The following is a 27,222-nucleotide window of genomic DNA, read 5'->3' as shown; positions in this document are numbered from 1 at the left end:
AACCTGAGCCTACACCTTCAGAGAGTGCCAGTGCTCTGGAAAACATCCTGCCTGGTCCCAGTGCCCAAAAAAGGACGCCCTGCTGCACTGGAGGACTACAGGCCGGTGGCACTGACCTCTCACATCATGAAGGTCATGGAGAGACTGGTATTGGCACACCTCAGACCACTGGTGTGCCCATCACAAGACCCCCTGCAGTTTGCATATCAGCCCCATGTTGGGGTTGATGATGCAATCATCTACCTGCTGCAGAAGGCCTACTCCTCTCTGGACAGACCCAACACCTCAGTCCGGATCATGTTTTTTGATTTCTCCAGCGCCTTCAACACCATCCAGCCCAGACTGCTGAAGGCCAAACTGGAGGGCACGCGGGTGAGTGCTCCCCTCATCACTTGGGTCGATGACTATCTGACGGGCAGACCACAGTTTGTGAGATTACAGAACTGTGTGTCTGATCGTCTGATCAGTAACATCGGGGCCCCCCAGGGAACTGTACTGTCCCCCTTCCTCTTCACCACATACACTGCTGATTTTAAGCACTGCACTGAGTCGTGTCATCTGCAGAAGTTCTCTGATGACACGGCCATTGTGGGGTGTGTTGAGGGCGGGGGGGAGGCTGAGTACAGGGACCTGGTCGACCGCTTTGTGAAGTGGTGTGGGGAGAACCGCCTGCAGCTCAACGTGGAGAAGACGAAGGAGATGGTGGTGGATTTCAGGAGGAACAAGCCCATGCCCTCTCCTGTCTGCATCGGTGGGACGGATGTGGAGGTGGTACCTGCATACAAGTACCTGGGTATCACACTGGATAATAAACTGGACTGGTCCACCCACACAGAGGCCGTCTACAAGAAGGGCCTGAGCCGGCTTTACTTCCTGAGGAGGCTCGGGTCCTTCAATGTCTGCAACAAGATGCTGCAGATGTTCTATCAGTCTGTTGTGGCGAGCACCATTTTCTTTGCTGTGGTGTCCTGGGGTGCGGGCATCAAGGCAAAGGACGCCAACAGACTGAACAAAATCATCAGGAAAGCCGAGTCTGTGGTTGGCTCTAAGCTTGTCACCCTGGAGGAGGTGGTGGAGAACAGGATGCTGGCAAAACTGCTGGCAATCATGGACAATCCCTCTCACCCCCTCCACAAAACACTGGACAAGCTAAAGAGCAGCTTCAGCCACAGGCTCATCCAACCCCGCTGCTCTAAGGAGCGATACAGGAAATCGTTCCTCCCAACCGCAATAAGACTCTATAACTCATCTACCTCTGTCAGAGCCACCATCACAGAACTGCACTAATATACCTGTCACCTTTGCACCATGTACCCTGCACTACACTACGTGTGTTAATTTAAACCACTTTAATATTACAGACCTTTTTATACAATAATATTGTCTTTTGCACATCCAGTCCACGTATTCTTACACTGCCAGTATATTGTATAGTCAAGTACTTATAATTATACCCTACTATATATTATATATCATATCATATTATATCATACTCTGCATACTCTGCATATTCTCTGTATATTCTTCGGATTTACAAGTCTATATACACATATTTATACATGTGTACATGCTATTATTATATTATTATTATCACTACTACTACTACTATTATTATTATTATATATACTATTGCTGCCATTATTACTATATACTGCTATTATATTGGTATAATTACTGTCTATATAAATATATATTATGTTATATTGTATACTATATATATATATATAAATATATACTGTACTAATATTCTTATATACTGTCTAACAATAACATTACCATCATATCATTATTACTATTATCATCATATTGCCACTGCACTACTTGTCTGCCTATTCATCTTGTGTTTCTGTTTCTGTTCTTTTTATCCAAATGTTTTGTTTTGTTCTATTGCATTGTGTTTTGTTGTGTTCCGATACACAAGCTGCTATGACACCTTAATTTCCCTCCGGGGATGAATAAAGTACTCTATCTATCTATCTATCTATCTATCTACCTTGTCCCTGTGGTCTAAGCAGGAACTCACCCTCTGCCGAAAGTGACTTGCTTTGGGTTTTGAAGTTGAAATGTGACAGAACAGACCCAAGAGTTGAATCCTTTGCTTGAAAGTTGTGTGGTCTTTTGCTCTGGGATAAAGCTCTATAATATGTCTACCTTGTCCTTGTGGTCAAAGCAGGAACTCACCCTCTGCCGAAAGTGACTTGCTTTGGGTTTTGAAGTTGAAATGTGACAGAACAGACCCAAGAGTTGAATCCTTTGCTTGAAAGTTGTGTGGTCTTTTGCTCTGGGATAAAAACTCTCTACTCGCACAGGGTATGGGTTTGAATATTCCAATTTAATTCCATCCCTGTTGTCTTCGGTTTCATTGTCCAATTGTCATCAAACAAGGCCTTTTTATCTACATGCCTCGGCTCTGTTTTGGTAAAAACAGCACGAAAAGAGGTAGTGTGGCCGAGTGGTCAAAGGCGCTGGATTAAGGCTCCAGTCTCTTAGGAGGCGTGGGTTCAAATCCCACCACTGCCAACTGAAAGTGTTCACTTGTGTGTGTTGACTACGACTGCAAGAGGCAGCTGAGCTATGTGGCATGTCAAAGGTCCAATGAGGCACATATAAGGGACTGTCTGGAAGGCCCATTTTGAAACAAGGTACAGATGTGCATATTTCCCTTGTGGCAGTTTGCTTCACATTTACCAATCCCCTCCTCCATGTCCAATTGATTTGTTTGCTAAGAAAACCTATTGAAACCATGGAGTGCGTTCGTATGAAATTACTTGAAAAAAAGAGCAGAGTGGCGCAGCGGAAGCGTGCTGGGCCCATAACCCAGAGGTCGATGGATCGAAACCATCCTCTGCTAAAGGGTTCCTTATCCTTCATCAACTTGCATGTTCACTACTATGTCTACCGTCTCCCTGCAGTCTAAGCAGGAACTCACCCTCTGCCGAAAGTGACTTGCTTTGTGTTTTGAAGTTTAAATGTGCCAGAACAGACCCAAGAGTTGAATCCTTTGCTTGAAACTTGTGTGGTCTTTTGCTCTGGGATAAAGCTCTATAATATGTCTACCTTGTCCCTGTGGTCTAAGCAGGAACTCACCCTCTGCCGAAAGTGACTTGCTTTGGGTTTTGAAGTTGAAATGTGACAGAACAGACCCAAGAGTTGAATCCTTTGCTTGAAAGTTGTGTGGTCTTTTGCTCTGGGATAAAGCTCTATAATATGTCTACCTTGTCCTTGTGGTCAAAGCAGGAACTCACCCTCTGCCGAAAGTGACTTGCTTTGGATTTTGAAGTTGAAATGTGACAGAACAGACCCAAGAGTTGAATCCTTTGCTTGAAAGTTGTGTGGTCTTTTGCTCTGGGATAAAAACTCTCTACTCGCACAGGGTATGGGTTTGAATATTCCAATTTAATTCCATCCCTGTTGTCTTCGGTTTCATTGTCCAATTGTCATCAAACAAGGCCTTTTTATCTACATGCCTCGGCTCTGTTTTGGTAAAAACAGCACGAAAAGAGGTAGTGTGGCCGAGTGGTCAAAGGCGCTGGATTAAGGCTCCAGTCTCTTAGGAGGCGTGGGTTCAAATCCCACCACTGCCAACTGAAAGTGTTCACTTGTGTGTGTTGACTACGACTGCAAGAGGCAGCTGAGCTATGTGGCATGTCAAAGGTCCAATGAGGCACATATAAGGGACTGTCTGGAAGGCCCATTTTGAAACAAGGTACAGATGTGCACATTTCCCTTGTGGCAGTTTGCTTCACATTTACCAATCCCCTCCTCCATGTCCAATTGATTTGTTTGCTAAGAAAACCTATTGAAACCATGGAGTGCGTTTGTATGAAATTACTTGAAAAAAAGAGCAGAGTGGCGCAGCGGAAGCGTGCTGAGCCCATAACCCAGAGGTCGATGGATCGAAACCATCCTCTGCTAAAGGGTTCCTTATCCTTCATCAACTTGCATGTTCACTACTATGTCTACCGTCTCCCTGCAGTCTAAGCAGGAACTCACCCTCTGCCGAAAGTGACTTGCTTTGTGTTTTGAAGTTTAAATGTGCCAGAACAGACCCAAGAGTTGAATCCTTTGCTTGAAAGTTGTGTGGTCTTTTGCTCTGGGATAAAGCTCTATAATATGTCTACCTTGTCCCTGTGGTCTAAGCAGGAACTCACCCTCTGCCGAAAGTGACTTGCTTTGGGTTTTGAAGTTGAAATGTGACAGAACAGACCCAAGAGTTGAATCCTTTGCTTGAAAGTTGTGTGGTCTTTTGCTCTGGGATAAAGCTCTATAATATGTCTACCTTGTCCTTGTGGTCAAAGCAGGAACTCACCCTCTGCCGAAAGTGACTTGCTTTGGGTTTTGAAGTTGAAATGTGACAGAACAGACCCAAGAGTTGAATCCTTTGCTTGAAAGTTGTGTGGTCTTTTGCTCTGGGATAAAAACTCTCTACTCGCACAGGGTATGGGTTTGAATATTCCAATTTAATTCCACCCCTGTTGTCTTCGGTTTCGTTGTCCAATTGTCGTCAAACAAGGCCTTTTTATCTACATGCCTCGGCTCTGTTTTGGTAAAAACAGCACGAAAAGAGGTAGTGTGGCCGAGTGGTCGAAGGCGCTGGATTTAGGCTCCAGTCTCTTAGGAGGCGTGGGTTCAAATCCCACCACTGCCAATTGAATGTGTTCACTTGTGTGTGTTGACTACGACTGCAAGAGGCAGCTGAGCTATGTGGTATGTCAAAGGTCCAATGAGGCACATATAAGGGATGGCCCATTTTGAAACAAGGTACAGATGTGCACATTTCCCTTGTGGCAGTTTGCTTCACATTTACCAATCCCCTCCTCCATGTCCAATTGATTTGTTTGCTAAGAAAACCTATTGAAACCATGGAGTGCGTTCGTATGAAATTACTTGAAAAAAAGAGCAGAGTGGCGCAGCGGAAGCGTGCTGGGCCCATAACCCAGAGGTCGATGGATCGAAACCATCCTCTGCTAAAGGGTTCCTTATCCTTCATCAACTTGCATGTTCACTACTATGTCTACCGTCTCCCTGCAGTCTAAGCAGGAACTCACCCTCTGCCGAAAGTGACTTGCTTTGTGTTTTGAAGTTTAAATGTGCCAGAACAGACCCAAGAGTTGAATCCTTTGCTTGAAACTTGTGTGGTCTTTTGCTCTGGGATAAAGCTCTATAATATGTCTACCTTGTCCCTGTGGTCTAAGCAGGAACTCACCCTCTGCCGAAAGTGACTTGCTTTGGGTTTTGAAGTTGAAATGTGACAGAACAGACCCAAGAGTTGAATCCTTTGCTTGAAAGTTGTGTGGTCTTTTGCTCTGGGATAAAAACTCTCTACTCGCACAGGGTATGGGTTTGAATATTCCAATTTAATTCCACCCCTGTTGTCTTCGGTTTCGTTGTCCAATTGTCGTCAAACAAGGCCTTTTTATCTACATGCCTCGGCTCTGTTTTGGTAAAAACAGCACGAAAAGAGGTAGTGTGGCCGAGTGGTCAAAGGCGCTGGATTTAGGCTCCAGTCTCTTAGGAGGCGTGGGTTCAAATCCCACCACTGCCAATTGAATGTGTTCACTTGTGTGTGTTGACTACTACTGCAAGAGGCAGCCGAGCTATGTGGTATGTCAAAGGTCCAATGAGGCACATATAAGGGATGGCCCATTTTGAAACAAGGTACAGATGTGCACATTTCCCTTGTGGCAGGTTGCTTCACATTTACCAATCCCCTCCTCCATGTCCAATTGATTTGTTTGCTAAGAAAACCTATTGAAACCATGGAGTGCGTTCGTATGAAATTACTTGAAAAAAAGAGCAGAGTGGCGCAGCGGAAGCGTGCTGGGCCCATAACCCAGAGGTCGATGGATCGAAACCATCCTCTGCTAAAGGGTTCCTTATCCTTCATCAACTTGCATGTTCACTACTATGTCTACCGTCTCCCTGCGGTCTAAGCAGGAACTCACCCTCTGCCGAAAGTGACTTGCTCTGGGTTTTGAAGTTGAAATGTGCCAGAACAGACCCAAGAGTTGAATCCTTTGCTTGAAAGTTGTGTGGTCTTTTGCTCTGGGATAAAGCTCTATAATATGTCTACCTTGTCCCTGTGGTCTAAGCAGGAACTCACCCTCTGCTGAAAGTGACTTGCTTTGGGTTTTGAAGTTGAAATGTGCCGGAACAGACCCAAGAGTTGAGTCCTTTGCTTGAAAGTTGTGTGGTCTTTTGCTCTGGGATAAAACTCTCTACTCGCACAGGGTATGGGTTTGAATATTCCAATTTAATTCCATCCCTGTTGTCTTCGGTTTCATTGTCCAATTGTCATCAAACAAGGCCTTTTTATCTACATGCCTCGGCTCTGTTTTGGTAAAAACAGCACGAAAAGAGGTAGTGTGGCCGAGTGGTCAAAGGCGCTGGATTAAGGCTCCAGTCTCTTAGGAGGCGTGGGTTCAAATCCCACCACTGCCAACTGAAAGTGTTCACTTGTGTGTGTTGACTACGACTGCAAGAGGCAGCTGAGCTATGTGGCATGTCAAAGGTCCAATGAGGCACATATAAGGGACTGTCTGGAAGGCCCATTTTGAAACAAGGTACAGATGTGCACATTTCCCTTGTGGCAGTTTGCTTCACATTTACCAATCCCCTCCTCCATGTCCAATTGATTTGTTTGCTAAGAAAACCTATTGAAACCATGGAGTGCGTTCGTATGAAATTACTTGAAAAAAAGAGCAGAGTGGCGCAGCGGAAGCGTGCTGGGCCCATAACCCAGAGGTCGATGGATCGAAACCATCCTCTGCTAAAGGGTTCCTTATCCTTCATCAACTTGCATGTTCACTACTATGTCTACTGTCTCCCTGCAGTCTAAGCAGGAACTCACCCTCTGCTGAAAGTGACTTGCTCTGGGTTTTGAAGTTGAAATGTGCCAGAACAGACCCAAGAGTTGAATCCTTTGCTTGAAAGTTGTGTGGTCTTTTGCTCTGGGATAAAGCTCTATAATATGTCTACCTTGTCCCTGTGGTCTAAGCAGGAACTCACCCTCTGCTGAAAGTGACTTGCTTTGGGTTTTGAAGTTGAAATGTGCCGGAACAGACCCAAGAGTTGAGTCCTTTGCTTGAAAGTTGTGTGGTCTTTTGCTCTGGGATAAAGCTCTCTACTCGCACAGGGTATGGGTTTGAATATTCCAATTTAATTCCATCCCTGTTGTCTTCGGTTTCATTGTCCAATTGTCATCAAACAAGGCCTTTTTATCTACATGCCTCGGCTCTGTTTTGGTAAAAACAGCACGAAAAGAGGTAGTGTGGCCGAGTGGTCAAAGGCGCTGGATTAAGGCTCCAGTCTCTTAGGAGGCGTGGGTTCAAATCCCACCACTGCCAACTGAAAGTGTTCACTTGTGTGTGTTGACTACGACTGCAAGAGGCAGCTGAGCTATGTGGCATGTCAAAGGTCCAATGAGGCACATATAAGGGACTGTCTGGAAGGCCCATTTTGAAACAAGGTACAGATGTGCACATTTCCCTTGTGGCAGGTTGCTTCACATTTACCAATCCCCTCCTCCATGTGATTTGTTTGCTAAGAAAACCTATTGAAACCATGGAGTGCGTTCGTATGAAATCACTTGAAAAAAAGAGCAGAGTGGCGCAGCGGAAGCGTGCTGGGCCCATAACCCAGAGGTCGATGGATCGAAACCATCCTCTGCTAAAGAATTCCTTATCCTTCATCAACTTGCATGTTCACTACTATGTCTACCTTGTCCCTGTGGTCTAAACAGGAACTCACCCTCTGCCGAAAGTGACTTGCTTTGGGTTTTGAAGTTGAAATGTTACAGAACAGACCCAAGAGTTGAATCCTTTGCTTGAAAGTTGTGTGGTCTTTTGCTCTGGGATAAAGCTCTATAATATGTCTACCTTGTCCCTGCAGTCTAAGCAGGAACTCACCCTCTGCCGAAAGTGACTTGCTTTGGGTTTTGAAGTTGAAATGTGCCAGAACAGACCCAAGAGTTGAATCCTTTGCTTGAAAGTTGTGTGGTCTTTTGTTCTGGGATAAAGCTCTATAATATGTCTACCTTGTCCTTGTGGTCTAAGCAGGAACTCACCCTCTGCCGAAAGTGACTTGCTTTGGGTTTTGAAGTTGAAATGTGACAGAACAGACCCAAGAGTTGAATCCTTTGCTTGAAAGTTGTGTGGTCTTTTGCTCTGGGATAAAAACTCTCTACTCGCACAGGGTATGGGTTTGAATATTCCAATTTAATTCCACCCCTGTTGTCTTCGGTTTCGTTGTCCAATTGTCGTCAAACAAGGCCTTTTTATCTACATGCCTCGGCTCTGTTTTGGTAAAAACAGCACGAAAAGAGGTAGTGTGGCCGAGTGGTCGAAGGCGCTGGATTTAGGCTCCAGTCTCTTAGGAGGCGTGGGTTCAAATCCCACCACTGCCAATTGAATGTGTTCACTTGTGTGTGTTGACTACTACTGCAAGAGGCAGCCGAGCTATGTGGTATGTCAAAGGTCCAATGAGGCACATATAAGGGATGGCCCATTTTGAAACAAGGTACAGATGTGCACATTTCCCTTGTGGCAGTTTGCTTCACATTTACCAATCCCCTCCTCCATGTCCAATTGATTTGTTTGCTAAGAAAACCTATTGAAACCATGGAGTGCGTTCGTATGAAATTACTTGAAAAAAAGAGCAGAGTGGCGCAGCGGAAGCGTGCTGGGCCCATAACCCAGAGGTCGATGGATCGAAACCATCCTCTGCTAAAGGGTTCCTTATCCTTCATCAACTTGCATGTTCACTACTATGTCTACTGTCTCCCTGCAGTCTAAGCAGGAACTCACCCTCTGCCGAAAGTGACTTGCTTTGGGTTTTGAAGTTGAAATGTGACAGAACAGACCCAAGAGTTGAATCCTTTGCTTGAAAGTTGTGTGGTCTTTTGCTCTGGGATAAAAACTCTCTACTCGCACAGGGTATGGGTTTGAATATTCCAATTTAATTCCACCCCTGTTGTCTTCGGTTTCGTTGTCCAATTGTCGTCAAACAAGGCCTTTTTATCTACATGCCTAGGCTCTGTTTTGGTAAAAACAGCACGAAAAGAGGTAGTGTGGCCGAGTGGTCGAAGGCGCTGGATTTAGGCTCCAGTCTCTTAGGAGGCGTGGGTTCAAATCCCACCACTGCCAATTGAATGTGTTCACTTGTGTGTGTTGACTACTACTGCAAGAGGCAGCCGAGCTATGTGGTATGTCAAAGGTCCAATGAGGCACATATAAGGGACTGTCTGGGATGGCCCATTTTGAAACAAGGTACAGATGTGCACATTTCCCTTGTGGCAGTTTGCTTCACATTTACCAATCCCCTCCTCCATGTCCAATTGATTTGTGGGATGCTCTGGGATAAAGCTCTATAATATGTTTAGAACAGACCCAAGAGTTCAGGTATTTTTGATCGATTACTCAAGAAAACCTCCTGTTACTGTTAATAGCGAAGTGTGCTGTTTCTCCTTGCCATATGTACTAAGAGTTACTGATGTTGGACTGTTAAAATAACAAGGATAATTTTAGACACTGGTGATGGTGGAGTCGAGACAGCATATGAAAAGGTAGTATGTAATTTGAAAAACATCAAATAGAACTGATGCTGCATATTTTTCGACATAGTTGACAAATCTTATTGAGTTGAATTGTGTATCTCAATGCAAGTAAGAAATGTCTAATAAGTGTCAGATAATGTATGTCAAAATACTGATGAATATATAATTATGTAATTGTATGTGTAATTTCATTTCTGAGATGCTTTCAAAGTTCTGTTAATATGTTAAATATGTTTAGACATAAGACACAGAGACATAAGACCCATATATACACACACTTCTCAAGAGAGAGAGTTGATCTCTGTGTGCAGAGGTCCATCAAAGTTTAATTAGCTCAGCTCAGCTGACTTTAATCAGAGCACATACTGTAGATTCACTGGCACATATTTAAGCATGCACAAATCCTTTTATGTTATTGCTTTTAGTTCTTTCTTAGATTCTACCCCTACCCAACTGATGCCCTCACACTTTCTTTTTACAGCCTTTGACTCATCACACAACATCAAACTCTACAAACATATATTCTGAAAGTTTTTTGCAATTCACATAAAGTAAGCCCTCGCTGTCATTGTTGGCCAATTACATTTCTAAGCTTCCAGGAATTAGTCCACAGATACTGACTTGCACAGCGCAGATTAAATAACTAACCATTATTTTCCTTGCATCACACTCTATCCAAAGCAAGAAAACTTGTAATCCATAATGTAATATGTGGCTGTGCATCTGTCATTTGTGTATGTGTGTGTGTGAATTGTCAATTTGTCCGGGAGCTCAACTTATATATGAAATCAAACCCATATCCCCACTTGCTCCATTAAGCCCATGATTAGCCTCTGTGACAGACAGAAGCAAGCTTATTGCTAACTCCGCTCGCCTTGATCAAAGAAACGCACACAAATAATAATGCATGTGTGCATTAATAAATATAAAGTGATGACACTTGGATACTTATAAGACTAGGCCACACATATACACACACTTGTACACAACTGCAACTGTAGGAGCGTGTGTTTGCATTAGTGCAGTTTCTTCTCCGTGTGTGTGTGTGTCTGCATATGACTACGGTCCTTCAGTCTGTCACCTCTAAAAAAAGATTTAAAAAATAAAATAAAATATTGAGCATCATCAAAGAGCAAGGGATTAAAAGGAGAGGTAAAAATAGCCCACATGAGGGGAGATGGATACGACTTTAGCTGTGGGCTGATCTGGCCCCCTTCTCCCCTCACTTTTATCCCAGCTCAATCCTACACTCATTTCTTTCTAGGCTTTAAGCATTTCATCTGTATGCTGCAGAAATCTTCCTGCTTCAATTTGTGTTTTATTACTGTATTTGGAATCAGTAATATATCCAGTGAATCAGTCAAATTTAGCAACCTAATCGTTTTACTCTGCTACAGCTGCCAATGAACTCGCTCAGGAGCTTTATGACGTTTGAATTTTGCTCAGGGGATTAATAAAGTATTTCTGATTCTGATTCTGAAAATGGTGGTTTATACAGGTGTCACAGCCTGTCCTCTTATATAATTTACAGCTCTTTTTATCATGTAGTTTAAAGACACTAAATGAAAAAAAATGAGGATTTTTCCAGGAGTAAAAACAAATGCAACACATTATTAAGATATGAGGGTATTATGCCCTCTGAACAGAAACTTGAAATTTTCACATAATATTTGTCCATTCCTTGCTCCTGCCACATCAACATCACACCACTTGTTCTCAAAGTAGTCGATCATTTTATTATAGTAATCACCAGACTCCGTTTACAGTGATATCAGGGTCTCCCAGGTCATAAATTCCCCTCTTTTTTCCAAAGTCTTCTTAAAGGAATAGTTCACCGAAAAATAAGAATTCACTTATTATCCACTATGCAGATGGAGGGGTGGGCGAAGTGTTCACAAAGTCTACACAACACTGAAGGGGTCTCAGGGGTAAACAGCATTGCAGCTACATAAATATAGTGAGCAACTAAACTTACAGTATACATACAAATATGAAGTACGTACATGCCAACAGAAAACAATTTGATGGAGTGCAACACACTTCCAACCACTTTCCAATGGTGTAGATTACAGACTGTATATACAGTATATAATAAATCCTGGCGGAAATAAACATATGTATGTACACATGTACAGATAAGAACTTAGAGACATTCGGGAAATTTTGCCATAAGTCTCTTTCATTATTTTTCAGCATCATGTAGATCCACTGAGTCATGCAGTTATATGATGAATGGTCCATTGTTCAAAACTTTGCCTGTATCCTAATGTTTCAAAAGCTAAATCTGTTGATTTTCGCCAGCTCTTCAGAGAGGTGCTGTGCTCTTTGAGACTGAAAACCTGCATAAGGTGGAAGTCTCTTTTGGAAGACAGTTAAAACCCTGTTTTATGTTTTCACCTGCCCTATTTAGGCCCTTGAACACTGATAACCTGAGGGAGAAGTGGAACCCAGTTTGAAGAGGACAGGGGCTAAGTCTCTCCTCAGCTTTATATGCAGGTGAAGGTACAGACACGGAGAGGATGGGAAGAGATAGCAAATTAAATTCTTTTATAGGTTGACTTCAGTCTCCGAGGAGAAAGAAAGAGGGAGGTGTCATATCTGCCGGACATGTACCGATAAGCTTCTCTGGGCATCCTGAAGAGACTACAATGTGGAGGGCAAAGTGTGTTACAGTATTAGGAATTCAAATAAGAACTTCAGTGTCTATTATATAATTGTCCTTTGAGTAAATTAATAATTCTTCCAATTTTTTTATTCGAAGACGACTTCAGTTGCCCTGAGCTCTGAAGATATTTCTGCATTTATTTGGATGTGGTCAGTCGAGAGGTGATGGGAAATGTGACGACTGAGAGATGGGGCTGAGGTTAGGTCTGTGTTGGATTTGTGTTCTCTCTGAGTTCTGTTTTTGCTCCTTGTGTCTTTCCACCTTGACTTCATGTCTTTGTCCTGTGATTGTCAGTACCTGTTCTTCATGTGTTTCACCTGTGTCCAATTACCCCTGCAGCCCCCTGTGTATACAAGTCTTTGTCAGTCCGTCTTCTTACATGGCTGTCTCACATCATCACCATTGCTCCTTTACTCATGAGTTCTGTGTTGCCCTAGTGTTTTCTTTGTATTTTTGTACCTTTTCTAGTTTTCTAGTTCTTTTACTCATCTTGGATTTTTGTCAACCTTGTCTTTATTAAAGGGCACCCTAATAAAGACAAGGTTAACTGTTTTCTTTACAAGCCTGGACAGCGTGAATGTTGTTGTTTCTCTTTGTCTGTGTGTGTGCGTGTATGTGTTTGCCTCTGCAGAGTTTCCATCCCTCAGTTGTCATCTGCATCTCATTCCCTCAGGACGACAATCACTTGCTCTCTGTCAGAGCCTTTGTGTATCGATATCTCTCTACCGTTAGCTTTAACTAAAACAAATCTGCAGAGTCATGGAGAGGAACTTTTCTTTACATGAACACGGCTATGGTCTCTTCAGTAAAGTGAACATGCAGATGTGATGTTTATTCAATGGTTATTTATATTACAACGTATCATGTGTCCAAATTGCGCCAAACTAAGCACTGCACTTCCCTGAGTCATAAATATACACATGGCTAGTGTGAGGCCGATAAGATGAACGGTTCTCGAGACATGCCAGATATAGCCAGACAGACTGAAATTAGTAGGCAGATGAATATATAGTTTACTTTTAAACTTTAGGAACATAAACAGCAAGTGGTTCTGCTCTAAGTCTGAAAGCATTAGACTTGACTTACGTAACATACAGTACCTGCTGCTGTGTCACAGTTGCTCACTGTAAAAGTAAAAAAAGAGACACACACACAATGAACTTCATAATAATATGTCATGATATGAGGTGAGTTATTTCATAATTTTAAGATATGTATCATTTTAGGTGAGGGCCTGCAGAAGTCTCTCTCAGCTGGGCCTCCTGCAGCCACATGTCCTTTGTTTGGTTTGTTGCACCTCACAACACACACTACACCATGTTCTCACCCATCCACACACTCCTAACATGACTGATGACATTCCTACTTACACACCCCATCCATTAGTTACTTTGCTTGCTTGTTTAAGTTAAATAAACTATTTTTTTGCTTGTTATATTTGTGTGTGGCCTCCCGTTTTGTTGCCGGCCTTGAGCCAGACAGTAACAGAAGTGGATATCAGAAGATCAGCCTGTCACCTGTCTTTAAATGAAACTGTCAATTCTGAAGAAAGAAATAAACGGAATTGGAGGAAATCTGTTGTTGGTCACAACTTCATGATATTCAAAGAAGTTTCTTGTTTAGTATTGGAAGTCAGGCAAGCAAGAGTTCTCCTTGCTGCTTATTTCCTGGATTTTTAATTTTATTTATAATTATATTGACATATTGATATATATATATGACTAAATTGTCATTATTTTACAACTTTAGACTTCTAAAATTACTAATCTATTTTCAAACTCTCTCTATTTTTTTCTTCAATATGGCCCAAATACTCTGTCGTATAAAATGAAGAGTGAATATGTGACTCAGGTGGCTAAACTTGATGAAACTATTGAATGCAGTGTAGCAGTCAGCTAATGTTTCAAAGAGCCCAGTCAAATTTTTGCCCAGTCAAATAAGACGTCCACCTCTCCAAACATGCTTCACCAACATCTGATATTGTCCCACTTCTGCCTAAGTGACAGTTACCTGCTGCATCAGGTCCATGCAATACAAAGTGGCACTGTGACTCTGTGACTCTGATCTGCAGTCTGTGTCTGTGTGTGTGTGTGTGTGTGTGTTTGTTAGAGCCCCTGATGTTGGTTATGGCTGTTAACTTTATGGCCCCACAGAGGACAGACAAACCATATTATCACTGACACGTGCACACACAAACACATATACACACACAGACCTGTGTCTTATGTGCATTCCAGAAACATGACATTAATCTGGGGACTTGAAATCACAATATTCCCTTTTAAAATTATTAAATGATGTACTAATTTCATAAATTTGAGTTAATTGAGATCATTTAACTTTCTTAATGCACATACACTTCTTACTTGAGTCACTGTTTCTGATGAACAGTGAACCTTTGTTGAGATAAAAAATATACTTTTAATAATATGCTCAGAAGGTTGGGTGAAAGCAAAAGGACAGAATGACAATATAATTGTACATTTATAAAATACACTGCAAAATAACAATTGTCACTTTTGACAGCATTTCTTTCAGATAAATAAATGTACATGTAAAGTAAAAACAAAAATACAATGTCAGAATGAGGGCGAATGTCCATCTTTTTTTAATAGTGTTTACATCAATGCTGTATGGACAGTGTGTGGACTGTAGCCCTATCAATGTCCCTTTCACCTGACACAAAACACTGGGATATTCTGCAAAAGCTTTTTATGTAGAGTATCTTAGAAATAAATTATGATAACAGCTACAACAACACAAGGTTATGGTTGGAAAAAGTGTTGATAAAACAGTTAACGAAATGCAAAGATTGTCTAATATATGACAGAAGCAAACTCCTCTCTCTGGTATGAGATTGGAGAGCTGAGTTATCCAGTTGCCCACCACCTTAACCTCTAGACCCTGACTTTCTGCTTTACCTCATAAAGGCCAAACTAAACTGGGAGTCGTCAATGTGGATGTGATTCATAGGGATTCTGTTGAGCAGCAATAGTTTAAAAAGTGCAACAACTCATGCAACCAATGTGAAACTGAAACATTTTTAAAGCTGAAGCTTAGCTCTGAAGCCCCACCGCAGCTACAGTCCACCCACACAGGTGTTTTCTGTTCAGACCTCTTCTCAGAACTGTGTGGGTGTGTTCATGCTTTGCTGGATTAACAGGCTCCTCACTCTCCTGATAGTTCTGTTGCTACAAGATACAAGAACCGCTATATCATTGCTATTAGATTATAGAGTTCTGAGCCATCACTTAACTTCGAGCAGAGCTCCAATCAAATTGAACTCAGGCAGAGTTCTAATCAGCCAAAGTGACTGAAAGCACTCAATTGGATGTGCAGGGCCTTCAACTGCAGGTCTTGGGCTAAAGAGCAACACTAGGGGTGGATCCAGGGGAAATCTGAAGTGCCCCTGTCCTGTCAATAGTAAAAAAGAAAGTGTCAATACTTGTAATAAATATGACAATATGTTAATCAATTTCATTTTCTGAGCCTTTTTGAAGAATACAATGTGTTTGAACAAGGACATTTTTAAAAATATATAAATATATGAAGTGATGTGTGTCTTTGTTTAAAGCTTTAGAGCTATCAGTAAACCTAAATGTGCACCTAACACCTAATAACAAGATAACTTATTACTCACACAAAATTGAAACATGACAGTAAACTGAAACTAGTATTACTCAGGCCAAAAAAACAAACCAAAGAATATATCTCCTCAAAGGAAAGTTAAGTTAAACGTTAAACCTACTGAAATAAATAAATAAACCAAAAGACAAAGACTAAACTCCCTACAATACAACAAAACTAGTTCCAACACTATCAATACACACAAATGAAAACAAGAACCACAACTTTGGGGATACAGGGGAGAACACTATGTGTATCATGTAAGCAACAACAGTGTTAAAATATGAGCTGTTAACGTGTCATAGTTTCGAAAGAGAAAGAAATAGAATGAAAGAAAAATATTTGTGCAACACATTTTGCTCCTGGTTAAAATAACCATACCATCTTATGTCAGAAACACAAACTTTCCTTTAAATACACTTCATCAGCTCTCAATGTCTGGTCAATATTATTACCACCAGAACAAACATTTGTAGTAATAATCTAAAAATTAATGAAGGGGTGTCTTTTCAGGTTTATCAGTAGGAGGTCAAATAGAGTTTCAGATTATTGACTTTGGGGAAGAAAAGCTGCCTTTGGTTCTCTTTTTATACCGCTTTGATCTCACTGACCTCCATTGCCAAAGGGCTTGGATTAGTGAGGCACTGGCGCTTCATCCAACAGGATTTTCCATCAGCGGTGGGCAGATGCAGCCTGACAGTGACTCATACAGGTGAAGCCTGGGTAGAAGAGGAGCCTCATAGCAAGGATTCCCTCTATGTCATCCTCTTTTATTCTTCCTGGCTTTTGGTCTCTCTGTTTCACACAATTATCTCAATCTTTTTTCTTTATTCATTTCAAACTCTTTCACCTTTTGAGTAATATGTAGTTTAAAGAATTCCTTTGTAAATGTCAATGATTTATGAATTTTTTCATTTGAATATCAGATTGAAGTTGAGTTGTTTTAAAACAATAGACTACAGTTTCTCAGCCATATTTTTGTAATAAAAATGATTTTATCTATATAGCACTTATGTAAACAAGGTTACAAAGGGCTTCACAAAATACATGGAATTAAGGATTGAGCCCATGCCCCTTCTACAATATGCTAAGGTTGTCTTTGTGGCCAACCCAAGGACGCATGTGTGAGGGAGTTTTTCTTCTCTACAGTCGCGAAGGTGCTTGCTCATTGTGGGAACTGTTGGGTTTCTTTATATTTAATCCGATTTTAAGGTCTTGACCTTTTATGTAAAGTGCCTTGAGATAATTTATATTATGATTTGGCGCTATACAAATAAAATTGAATTGAATTGAATGCGCTTTATTTAACAAGTTGTAAACATTGTTTCCCTTATCAAAGGGAAGGGCTGGAAAACCATATAAACATAATAATGAAACTGACAGAACAAAATGTAAATCCTATCTCTAAAATTTAGAACAATACCTTAAATTAGGGTTATAAATTCTATAGACTATTTGCTTAAAAAAAACCTTATTATTGACCATCCTGAAATCTAGATTGAGCCAATAATACTGGAAATAGCAAACACACATGGGCGGGGATTTTAGTACAAGTATGTCTCTGTGGCACAATTAGTCAGCGCCTTCGGCTGTTAACCAAAAGGATAAATAAGGACATTTTATTTCTGTGATAAGAGGGAAGGATAAGGGAAACTGTCAAAACACATGGCTTCAATAGAACAAATACACAATTAGCAATATGATATTATCAGACATAACAATCAAGGATGGTGTGGGTTATAGATTGAGGTCAAACTCCCTCCACACAAGCCAATAGATTATTTTTCATTTTATTTCTCAATTATGTGTGTGTGGGGGGTCTCTCTTATTTACCCACAGGTGAAGCACTCCTCCACCCTGTGCAGGGGATCCCTCCTGGAGCACCGCCCGCAGGCCAATTAAGCAGCGACCAATCAAACTCTCTTGTTCTTGTGGGTGAGAGTACAAAATCCCCTGTGTGATGTAACCAGTGGCGGCTGAGATTTCACTTGATAAGTGCTCAGTGCTTCTCGTTGTGTTAACAAGTGTGTGTTTTGTAAATGAGTATTGCTTTGCTTTGGGATTGTTGAATGGTAACTAGTGAGGCACATGTTTTTGGATTAAGGGTGTGTTTGGTGGGCTATAGTTTAGTTTATTATTTTCCTTATTTCATTATAAACGTGTTTTGTTAGTTATATGAAGGACAGGTTAGTTTCGTTAGTCCGACAGTTTTCCTTTGTTTTGGGGGAAACCATTAGCCAGGGGGGAGTAGGGACTTAGATTAGGAAGAGGGCTTGTTTTTTGTTCTTTTTATGAGTTGGTGTCAGCTACTCTAACAACATCCTTGCTCCAGACCCTAACACAGACACGAGAGTGGTGTTTTTGTGAGACCCTTTGATTAACAAATAATAGAATTAAAACACTGAGCTGTGAAAAGGCAACGACTCAGAGCTAGGTGAGCTGCAGGCAAAAGTGTGAACAACACCTCACCACACCACAGTTGAGTGTTTAGCCACCAGTGTTACTCAACAGTGCATGCTGGAGTGTTAATGTTAAATGTTCACAGTGTTTAATTTAGATGAGATAAGATAATCCTTTATCACTCCCACAATGGGGAAATTTGCAATTGATGGGGATCCCAGAACTTTGTGTTGTCTTTTATAACATCCTGTATATCTCTCCTCCATCTTCCTCATTCTTGCTTTTTCCTGACACTGGAGGAAAACTGACCTTTACAGATTTTAAGGTGAGTGTACTTAGTGACAGCATGACACACAACACCAAGCTCCTCTGACACAGACTTGACTGCCTCCATTTCTGCTTCCTGTGTCTCTAATACCTTGAATGCTTGTCTATATCAACCATTAATGCATTCATTTCTGCAGGATGAAGCGTTAACATGAATAACGGAGGTGATGGCTACCATTACAATGATGCGAAAAAAACGTATATTGAATATTTATTCTAGAGAAGCAACACAATGCCTCCTCTGTCAAAGTTATTGAAGATTTCTAAATAAAATTAAAATGTCATTATGAGATGACATTTACAATATGAAAAGAGCTTTCAAGAGGCATGTCATATTTATCTGCTCCAAGAATTATTTATGAATCATCTGTAGTTTATGTGCAGTACAGCAGTTCAACACCATGAAAAAACCCCCCACTTCTTTTGAAGGTTGATATGTGCTCTGAGTTTTAAAGGAGACATCTTAGTGTACCACAAGTGTCAAATGTCACGAGCAAATGAGAAACACACTTATGCTGATGACATAGTAATGTCAGTCACACAATATTCATATTATGTCTGACAGCCACTGTCAGCTATTGCTGGAGCAGCAAAATCCCTTTAAATTAAGCATGAGTGTAGTTTGTTGTGTATGTATTCAACTTGTAAGAATGTTTAAAGTCACCTTTGAAGTTAGAGATGCAGCTGGTGAGAGGCAATTTCAATCGGAGTTTATGCACCCACATCTCTTATCGTGCTCACTCCTATCAGTCACTCCTCTGGGCTTGTCCACATGCACAATACAAATTTTCAGGGTAAAAGCCAAAGCTGTTGAGTTCCAGCAGTGGCAGTGTTTGCTGTCGCACCGGAGCAATTCAGAACACAGCAGGGGGGCCTCGCCACAACCCTCTCTGCTCTGGAGACTGAGCGTTTCTGCAGGCAGAGGCTGGTTCGTGGAAGCTGTCAGCATTGCAGCAGTGGAGTGTGGTTGTTTGTTACCTTGCCCAGACACTGCCCACCTGCCTACAACTGGACTCTATGTGTGCTGCTCCCAAACAGAAAACCCTTTCTCCAGCCAGCTCCCTGTCACTTCAGCAAATCCACTGTTTCTTTCCGTCTTTCACTTTTTATCTGCTTCACAACAGTGACAATATTAAAGGGATGCTCTACCCTTCTTTTGAGATGTACAACAGCGTCTGTTTCTCTGCTGTGAAAACTTTGTTTTTAGTTACTGTTGCATGTAATTATACATCAAAAATGATTTTGCTTTTAATTGATGTCTTTTTCTTCCAATTTTCATGTGAAGCTTGGGCTGTTTATCATTAATCATCTCTGCAATAATGGATGAATATGGGCACTGGCTCAGAACTGAAGAAGATGAACTGGCATGCCACAGAATCTATTAATGTATGCCACCTTTGTAACAGAATTACATTCCTGTGTTTCATATACCATACTTATTGGGTCCAGAAATAAATGTTTATTCAGAAATAAACATCAGGCTCAGTGCCTTGCTCAAAGACATATGGACTAAATGAGACAGATATTCATACCTATATTATGGGAGGTAAGGACATTATTGTAATAATAATAACACAAAACCAATTAATGTTTCCTTATTATTTTTGCTGCTTGGATGTCTTTGAACCTTACTGACTGCTGTACAGGTTAGTGTCAACTGTGATTTTCCATGCTACCTCTGAGAAGGAATAAATATTGTATGAAATATACAATCGACCTCGATTCTTGTCTTGGCATAGTGATACACTGATGTCCTGTCCTGGGTACCCCACTTCTTACCCAAAGCCAACTGGGATGGGCTCCAGATTGTAAACAGATTGTAAACAAGCCAAGCTCAGTAGAAGTGGGCTTCATACTGTCATACAAGCCAGTAGCCAGTCAGATTTACCTTAAGCCTCAGCGTACCATCGGGTTCGGCTTTTAACATTATTGTGATTAAAAGGTTGAAACACCTGACGCTGAGGTAAAACTTTTTAATGTCTCGACCTTATTATGTTAAGATTTGGTGCTTAATATTGAATTAAATATGTCCCTAATAACTACTAACCTTTTATTTTTTGTTCATTTGTTTTTATTTTCATTCTATACAAATTAAGTTATTATTGTTATAAAACTCAAGCCATTTATTCCAAATCACTAAAGTTGGAGAAGGACCTCTATTGCTGCTTTCAGACACGCACTGAACTCCTGGTAGCCTGCAGAATGTTTCTGCAGGGGCTGTATGTGTGAACGCAAATGAGAGAAGTATGAAGTCTTCAAAAACAGCGTACATACTTAACATACATTCCATACATGTAGAAGACAATGTCAATGCCATGGTCGAAAAACGATCAAGAATAATTTTTTATCATCTACATAGTGAGTCAGCTCTGTAAAACTTCTCATAAGTACATGTTTTTCATGGAGGTCCCAGGGGTGAAGAGAGACCTTGTCTATCTTTATCCATTTTTTAACAGGAAAGCAAAAGACAGCCAGGATAAATCCGATGGAGTGAATGATCTGGGATGTAGCAGCAGGAATCAAGCTGGTCCTCTTATCTCCTGTCTTCCAGTTAAGTATCAGAAGCCAGAGGATGAGAGGCTGTGAAAACTAAAGGACTGAGAGCAGAGGATATAACAGAATGTTGCTGACTGAATGAGAGAGTTTAAGATTTTATGTGAATATAAGAGCCTTAGAATGAGGAAGGGGAGAGTGAAAGTAAGGAGAAATAAAAGCGACTGCATCTTCTTATCTCTTGCCTACCAATCCACTTTCAAACCAGAGACTAGAGAGAAAGAAAGAGCGAGAGACCCGAGCAGGAGGTAGCAGGTTGAAGCTCTTATCTCTTACCTTCAGTTGAGTTTGAGCACCAACAGGCAGCATTGTAAACCTGTCATCACTATAGCGTTAATAGAAAAACCTGATCCCACCATGCCACAGAAAAGCACAGAGAAGAAAAGAGACACACCCGTCTTCTCTCCGTCTTCTTTTGTTTGGCTAGAACCGACTCCATCAAATTGAATTATATTGTATTACATCCTTTTCTAATCATATTACATACTAATTTCATATTCTAGCGCTCACAGGATTGAATGCCTGCTGGCCTGGATGACTGCTGTAATATAATGTGCATTTAAGGGATATCATCTGCTGCTCGCTATAGTAAAGCACACCCACTTTTCATATCTCTGTGTGCAGGGAATGAATGAAAAGCTATTGTACTGTGTGGAAGAATTCACTTAAGAATTACATTTGTATGGATGGAATCTAATCCCATCTTGCATATAGCAGACGGACCTGCGTTAAATGGGTATCATTCATTTGAATGTGTGAAAATTTGCAATACTTATTTTTAAAGTTCTTAGCAGGAGTAGTAATTTGGAATTACAGCACAAACAAATATCATCAGGACTTTGCTGGACTTTAATAGAGTTCTGGCTTCACAGGCTCATCTTTAAAAGATCACACAGGCTTGAAGAGTTTGACTCCAGATGCATTTCTGTTAGAAACATTCCTCACTGTGCTCAAAACTCACTTGCATGTGCACTGCGAGTAAAAGCAAAAGGTCACATTGTTTAAATATGAATTCACTTTCAGATTCTGGGTCAGTGTTGGATAAATTTCGCAGCTACAGCGACACGTTTTATTCACAACTACAGTTCTGATTATGGCCTTTTAACTTAATGACAACTGCAGTTGGTGCTAATGGGTATTTCAGAATTTAGAGGCACCTGCTGCTCTGCCACACTAACAGAAAAACATAATTTCTTTGATGCAAAGTTGAAATAATCACAACTGGTGGCTAGAACATATATCTATGGTCAGAATGTCCCTGTAGCTGTGTATTGAGGCATGGAAACACCTAATTCATATTTCTGATTGCCATCTTTGACTCAAATGACCAGATCAAGATTTTGGATTTACTTTTGCTTTATTGACTGAAATGAGAAGATTGATGCTATTTTCCTCTGCTGCTGATCTTGCCAGTACTTCACAGTGAAGTCCCTCCCCTTTAAAACCAGATTGTCACATTTTCTTATATTCACATTCAAGTCAATATGTAAAATCATTCATTTTAGAAAACAAAACCACAAAACTCAACAATTGTTATGAAAACCTTAAAACCTATGAGTGAAAATCTAAAACTGGTTCCAGTCTTCCATTACAAGTGAGTGGGTTTATTTTTAACTACTGAGGTAATTAAATATTATTGAGTGGTTAGCAAGGAGGAAAAGAGATGTGTGAACTGAGAGAAAGTCAAGAACTTGAAGAATGATACATGAATGTATTTTTTATTTACACATTTTCGTGTAATTATACATCAAAAATTATTTTGCTAGTTGATTAGTTTGCAATTCAAATATGCCGCTACTACAGTAAAAAATTCAAATATATCGATGTATCTTTGCATTCTGGACATCTGAAAGATTGAGAGTATTGGTATTAGTATTAGAAATGACATCAAACATTGAATACATTAGAATATAATATTTTTTTTGTCATTACACTAGAATGATACAACATCTACACTAAATGCTATAAAACCAATAAATGTATACAATGAGCAAGGGGCATGGAAATTGCTGGACTGTACTTTGTATAGCAAGCTGTAAAAAAGAAATAGTTTTTGCTTTGAACTAAGTAATGCACTGTGTCTACTACAGCAAACTATGATGTAGGCACAGGACTGTGAAGCCAGTATTGACACAATAATAATTTATGTGTGTGTGTGTCTGTTATCCCTGATTCTGTCCCTTTCCACCCTCTAATTTTCTTCTTTTTTTTACCTCCTCTGCTCCTCTTAGAAACAAGATACGATTGTTGGAAACTCTTTGTTGTTACAGGCCATTGTCTGTTGTCTCCTGTGAGCAACCTTATATCCACTGTGATAGATGTGACCACAGCCTGGCAAGATGTATTAGTTAATTAACTTAATGGCTTTTGTGTGAATATATGGCCTGAGCAAGCTTGTGTTTGTGCGTGTGCATGTGTAGTGCGTGTGAATGACTACTGTTCATGTGCGTGTAGCGTGCATGTGTGTGTTATTCAGTAAATTGAGCAACATATACAAAAGAGGCTCATTACCCCAAAACCAGGACGACAAATTGGAAGCAATGGACTGATCATTTCTCAACTTATAATTATTGATGCTTAGTTCCACCAACCAGAACCTGCACTTTTTCATCATAGATCCAACTTTACCAACAGGAAGCATGTTGTACAGGTGGCACCAGTGGTGCTGAGGTTGGAGAAGTGAGCACATGGAAAGTTGTCAGTTCAAATATTTGCGCCAGCTGGAAAGATATGGGCTGGGCATGGAGTCTAGCATGCAGCAGTGGTACTGGGCATCTGTCAGGTGTGAATTCATATGAGTGTATGTGGTGCAGGGCAGGACTAGTAAACAGCATAGAGATCAGCCACTTAGTAATGTATGTATAAAAGATGGGAAATTATGAATTTAATTCATACAAGCCTAATAAGATCAATCTTTCAGAAGTTAAAAATGGTGAAACCAAACCAAATATTAAGGACCAAATGGGTTTTGGCTGTTAAAAAAGTCATTTATTTACACTGTGTCTTGTTTCTCAGGGGAAACAGTTCCAGGAGCCTTTGAATGTAAGTTGTGGGGATATTTAGTTGAACATATTGGCCAAAAAAATATTTAGGGTACTATCAGAGGAAAGAGGCTTACTCATGACAATCAGTGTTGTCATTTTCTGCATGAGGGGACCCCACCCTAAGCATTCCACCCCCTATGCAATTGTTAGACAAAAGACGGACTGACATCATCCTTTTATGCTAATCATTTGTCTTCCTTGGGATAATCTGGAGCCCATATTACCCACAATGCAACTAGAGAGCTGACAGTGAAGTCCAAAGCTGCATCCTTCAGAGGACTCGGTCAAGAAAGCTTGGCCTCTGTTGACCAAGTGATCCACGGAGGCTGAGCTGAAATGAGACAGTGTGTTCTATGAGGGATTTCCTGTGTGTGTCACCAGCTTGTCTCACTCCTACAGTTTGCTTCATTTGTTATTTGAGCAGCTACATTTCCAGCAGCTTTGCCATCCACATAGTTTGCTCGTTAAATTTCTCACTAGACACAATTCATTGTGGGATAGGTTGGTCCAAGAGTAATCTACCTGTTGGATCCTTTGTTGCTCAGGAATGGAAGGATGCATTTGTTGGCCGCATTTGAAGGTGTCTTTGAAATGGGACAGCCTAGTCATGTTGCCGTGACCCAATCAGTCACAGCAATCAAAGTGCAGCCTCCAAAGGATGCAGCCCCTAAATTGGGACACAGCTTGAGATTGTGGTGTGCCATGCTAGGAGCAGTCTATGTTGCCTTCACAGCTGATGTCAATGAAATTATAATAAGTGTACACATGACTGTTCGGGAAGCAACAATTTGAGCTCCAGACCAGAATTGTGCACTACAAAAATATTTTTTTATTTAAATTAAATAAAACATTTTCATGTAACTTTATTACATAAGTTCAATGTAAAGGGTCTGAGTTAATGCATACATTTTACATACATTATATATATGAATAACAAACTGATAAAGTTACATGAACATTTTAATGTAATTTGCATAAGTAATGCTAGCATTTTAGGCAAAAACACAGTGTGTGTTGTCATAAACTATGCCACCTGACATCTATTACATATTTAATGTAAATGAGTGTTAGGGTAACATTGGCCTTTCATACTGTAATGCAGTGAACATTAGAAACACAGGGAACAGCGGGCAACGTGTCTGTCTGTTTCCATGGTGAAGGACGGTTCCATCCTACAGTGGAGAGTGACAGATCTCTATGTGACACTCAGTTACATAACACACTTTCAACCATATACTTCAGTGAGATTCACACAAAATAACCCTCACTATGGCCACACCAGAACAGATACACACACAGACAATACAATCCCACGCAAAAAAAATGTTATTCATCGTTGTCATTGGATTGAAAGGGATTCCCTTCGATTGTGTAGAGTTTTAATAAGGAGCTATGAATCATAGAGGCTGTGAAGGACGAACCTTTCAACAGCTGTGAGAAATAGTTCTGTTTTTCATTTTTGTGCATCTCCAGTAGATGTGAGTGTTTGTCCAACTTGTAGAGTTACAGATATCTCAAATTGAATTTTTTTTCTTCTTCTCTCAAAACCACATTTACATTGTTTCTGACAGCTCATTTTACACATAATGAGAAAATGTGCATGTGGTGGGTCTAACTCAAGGACAACGCCTCTTAGTGCCAGAAGCGGAAAGTAAACAACTGCAGAGAAATGAGCGGTGACCGGGTTTCTCTTATGTAAACACTTTGGTTGTGTAACGAAATGCGTCATGCAACCCAGAACAATAAGGTATTCAAATAAAATTTGATTGATTGATTGATTGATTGAGTGGCCTGACGCAAGACACAAAATGCACACTAGTCTGCAAAATATTCATTGTAAAAACAAACTGAATCCATACTCATTACTGAAATTTGCTGTTTATGAACGAAAGGTGTCTGCCAGTGAGTTTGTTTATACAGCCATGTTTTATTGTCTGACAGTCGTCAAAATGAAAAAGGCATTTGACTCCATTGCAAAGCTGTATTTCCATAAGAAAACAAAACCTACAGCAAAGTGAAAGTGCTTGAATTAGGACTCAGTGTTATGATCTGACACGATTTGCAGATTTCACAGGTTTTCACAGCTCCTGCCTCCTTCCTTAAAGGAGTGTGCTGGTTCATCTTTTCCTCTCCCATGTGTTCCTACATCAGACAGTTAATTGTTTTTGTGAAGAACTAATGTATCATGCTCTGCTTTTGAGTGGCAGACTCTGAACCTGCACTGTGAATGCAATAATGAGACATATTTTCATATTAATACTCTCTGGTGACTTACAATAAAAGGAGACTTGAAAGGGTCCGTGTGTGCGTGGGCTCTGAGGAAGGTGAGAGAGTTTGTGTGGGAGGAAAGGTGGGCAGTCGGCAACCAAGGACCTTACTTCAGAGTCCAGGATGAGCAGCTAGAGAGAGATAGAGAGAAAGAAAGAAGAGGTGTGGGTGGAGGGAGAGGCCTTGAGAGGGATAGGAAGATAATGTGGGTGAAGACGTAAGCAAATGGGGGACGAGGAGGAGAAAGAGTGAAGGTTGCACTTCAGCTGTCATGTCTCTTCATATGAAGGATACTGGAGACCCTCTGCTTACTGGCTTTAAAGTCGCACACATCTGAGTGCAATAGCTATTAACACAGCCTGGGTGGTTACATCACTCATGAGTAATCACAGGTCTGTGACTGAAAATGAAAGCTCTCAAACGCACAGTAATGAAGTCAGTTTTAATGGGAAGCTCAATTTTTTTCAAAAAGCTTAGCTTGTTTTGTTCGCCCAGAGGAGGGTGAAGGAGAGGAAATCTGATTCTGGTTTTAAGATGTTCTTTCTCCATTTCACCACAGGAGGAGTATTTGGAAAGCAACAAAGGTATTTACAGATGTATCATATGTACACCATTTCAATTGCTGTCTGTATTGTTGTCATGTGTGGGTCAAAAACGGCATCCAGAGGCACCTTCACCATCGTCTCGAGGAGCTGCATCTGTCAGAGCTACCTGAGGCTGACCCATGGCCAGTTTGATTACCTGCTAGTTTGGGGCCGTATCAGGATCTTCGACTGATGAGTTTC

The 27,222-nt window shown here is 40.8% G+C and overlaps 14 non-coding genes across 14 annotated transcripts; all 14 read left to right on the top strand.

Moving 5' to 3' along the window:
• The first annotated feature begins 2,438 nt into the window (after positions 1-2,438).
• Positions 2,439-2,520, top strand: trnal-aag (transfer RNA leucine (anticodon AAG)). Its single transcript has one exon. It is a non-coding gene; the product is annotated as a tRNA-Leu (tRNA).
• Positions 2,521-2,779: 259 nt separating this feature from the next.
• Positions 2,780-2,851, top strand: trnam-cau (transfer RNA methionine (anticodon CAU)). Its single transcript has one exon. It is a non-coding gene; the product is annotated as a tRNA-Met (tRNA).
• Positions 2,852-3,502: 651 nt separating this feature from the next.
• trnal-aag (transfer RNA leucine (anticodon AAG)) lies at positions 3,503-3,584 on the top strand. Its single transcript has one exon. It is a non-coding gene; the product is annotated as a tRNA-Leu (tRNA).
• A 982-nt stretch (positions 3,585-4,566) lies between these two features.
• Positions 4,567-4,648, top strand: trnal-uag (transfer RNA leucine (anticodon UAG)). The gene has a single exon. It is a non-coding gene; the product is annotated as a tRNA-Leu (tRNA).
• Positions 4,649-4,898: 250 nt separating this feature from the next.
• Positions 4,899-4,970, top strand: trnam-cau (transfer RNA methionine (anticodon CAU)). Its single transcript has one exon. It is a non-coding gene; the product is annotated as a tRNA-Met (tRNA).
• Positions 4,971-5,463: 493 nt separating this feature from the next.
• Positions 5,464-5,545, top strand: trnal-uag (transfer RNA leucine (anticodon UAG)). The gene has a single exon. It is a non-coding gene; the product is annotated as a tRNA-Leu (tRNA).
• A 250-nt stretch (positions 5,546-5,795) lies between these two features.
• Positions 5,796-5,867, top strand: trnam-cau (transfer RNA methionine (anticodon CAU)). Its single transcript has one exon. It is a non-coding gene; the product is annotated as a tRNA-Met (tRNA).
• Positions 5,868-6,359: 492 nt separating this feature from the next.
• On the top strand, positions 6,360-6,441 carry trnal-aag (transfer RNA leucine (anticodon AAG)). Its single transcript has one exon. It is a non-coding gene; the product is annotated as a tRNA-Leu (tRNA).
• Positions 6,442-6,700: 259 nt separating this feature from the next.
• Positions 6,701-6,772, top strand: trnam-cau (transfer RNA methionine (anticodon CAU)). Its single transcript has one exon. It is a non-coding gene; the product is annotated as a tRNA-Met (tRNA).
• A 492-nt stretch (positions 6,773-7,264) lies between these two features.
• trnal-aag (transfer RNA leucine (anticodon AAG)) lies at positions 7,265-7,346 on the top strand. The gene has a single exon. It is a non-coding gene; the product is annotated as a tRNA-Leu (tRNA).
• Positions 7,347-7,599: 253 nt separating this feature from the next.
• On the top strand, positions 7,600-7,671 carry trnam-cau (transfer RNA methionine (anticodon CAU)). Its single transcript has one exon. It is a non-coding gene; the product is annotated as a tRNA-Met (tRNA).
• A 651-nt stretch (positions 7,672-8,322) lies between these two features.
• On the top strand, positions 8,323-8,404 carry trnal-uag (transfer RNA leucine (anticodon UAG)). The gene has a single exon. It is a non-coding gene; the product is annotated as a tRNA-Leu (tRNA).
• A 250-nt stretch (positions 8,405-8,654) lies between these two features.
• Positions 8,655-8,726, top strand: trnam-cau (transfer RNA methionine (anticodon CAU)). The gene has a single exon. It is a non-coding gene; the product is annotated as a tRNA-Met (tRNA).
• Positions 8,727-9,061: 335 nt separating this feature from the next.
• Positions 9,062-9,143, top strand: trnal-uag (transfer RNA leucine (anticodon UAG)). Its single transcript has one exon. It is a non-coding gene; the product is annotated as a tRNA-Leu (tRNA).
• Positions 9,144-27,222: the final 18,079 nt, after the last annotated feature.

Source organism: Paralichthys olivaceus, chromosome 9 (assembly GCF_024713975.1).
Source record: "Paralichthys olivaceus isolate ysfri-2021 chromosome 9, ASM2471397v2, whole genome shotgun sequence".
Taxonomy (NCBI): Eukaryota; Metazoa; Chordata; class Actinopteri; order Pleuronectiformes; family Paralichthyidae; genus Paralichthys; species Paralichthys olivaceus.
The sequence above is the reverse complement of the archived record's forward strand: the minus strand, read 5'-3'. Positions and strand labels throughout refer to the sequence as shown.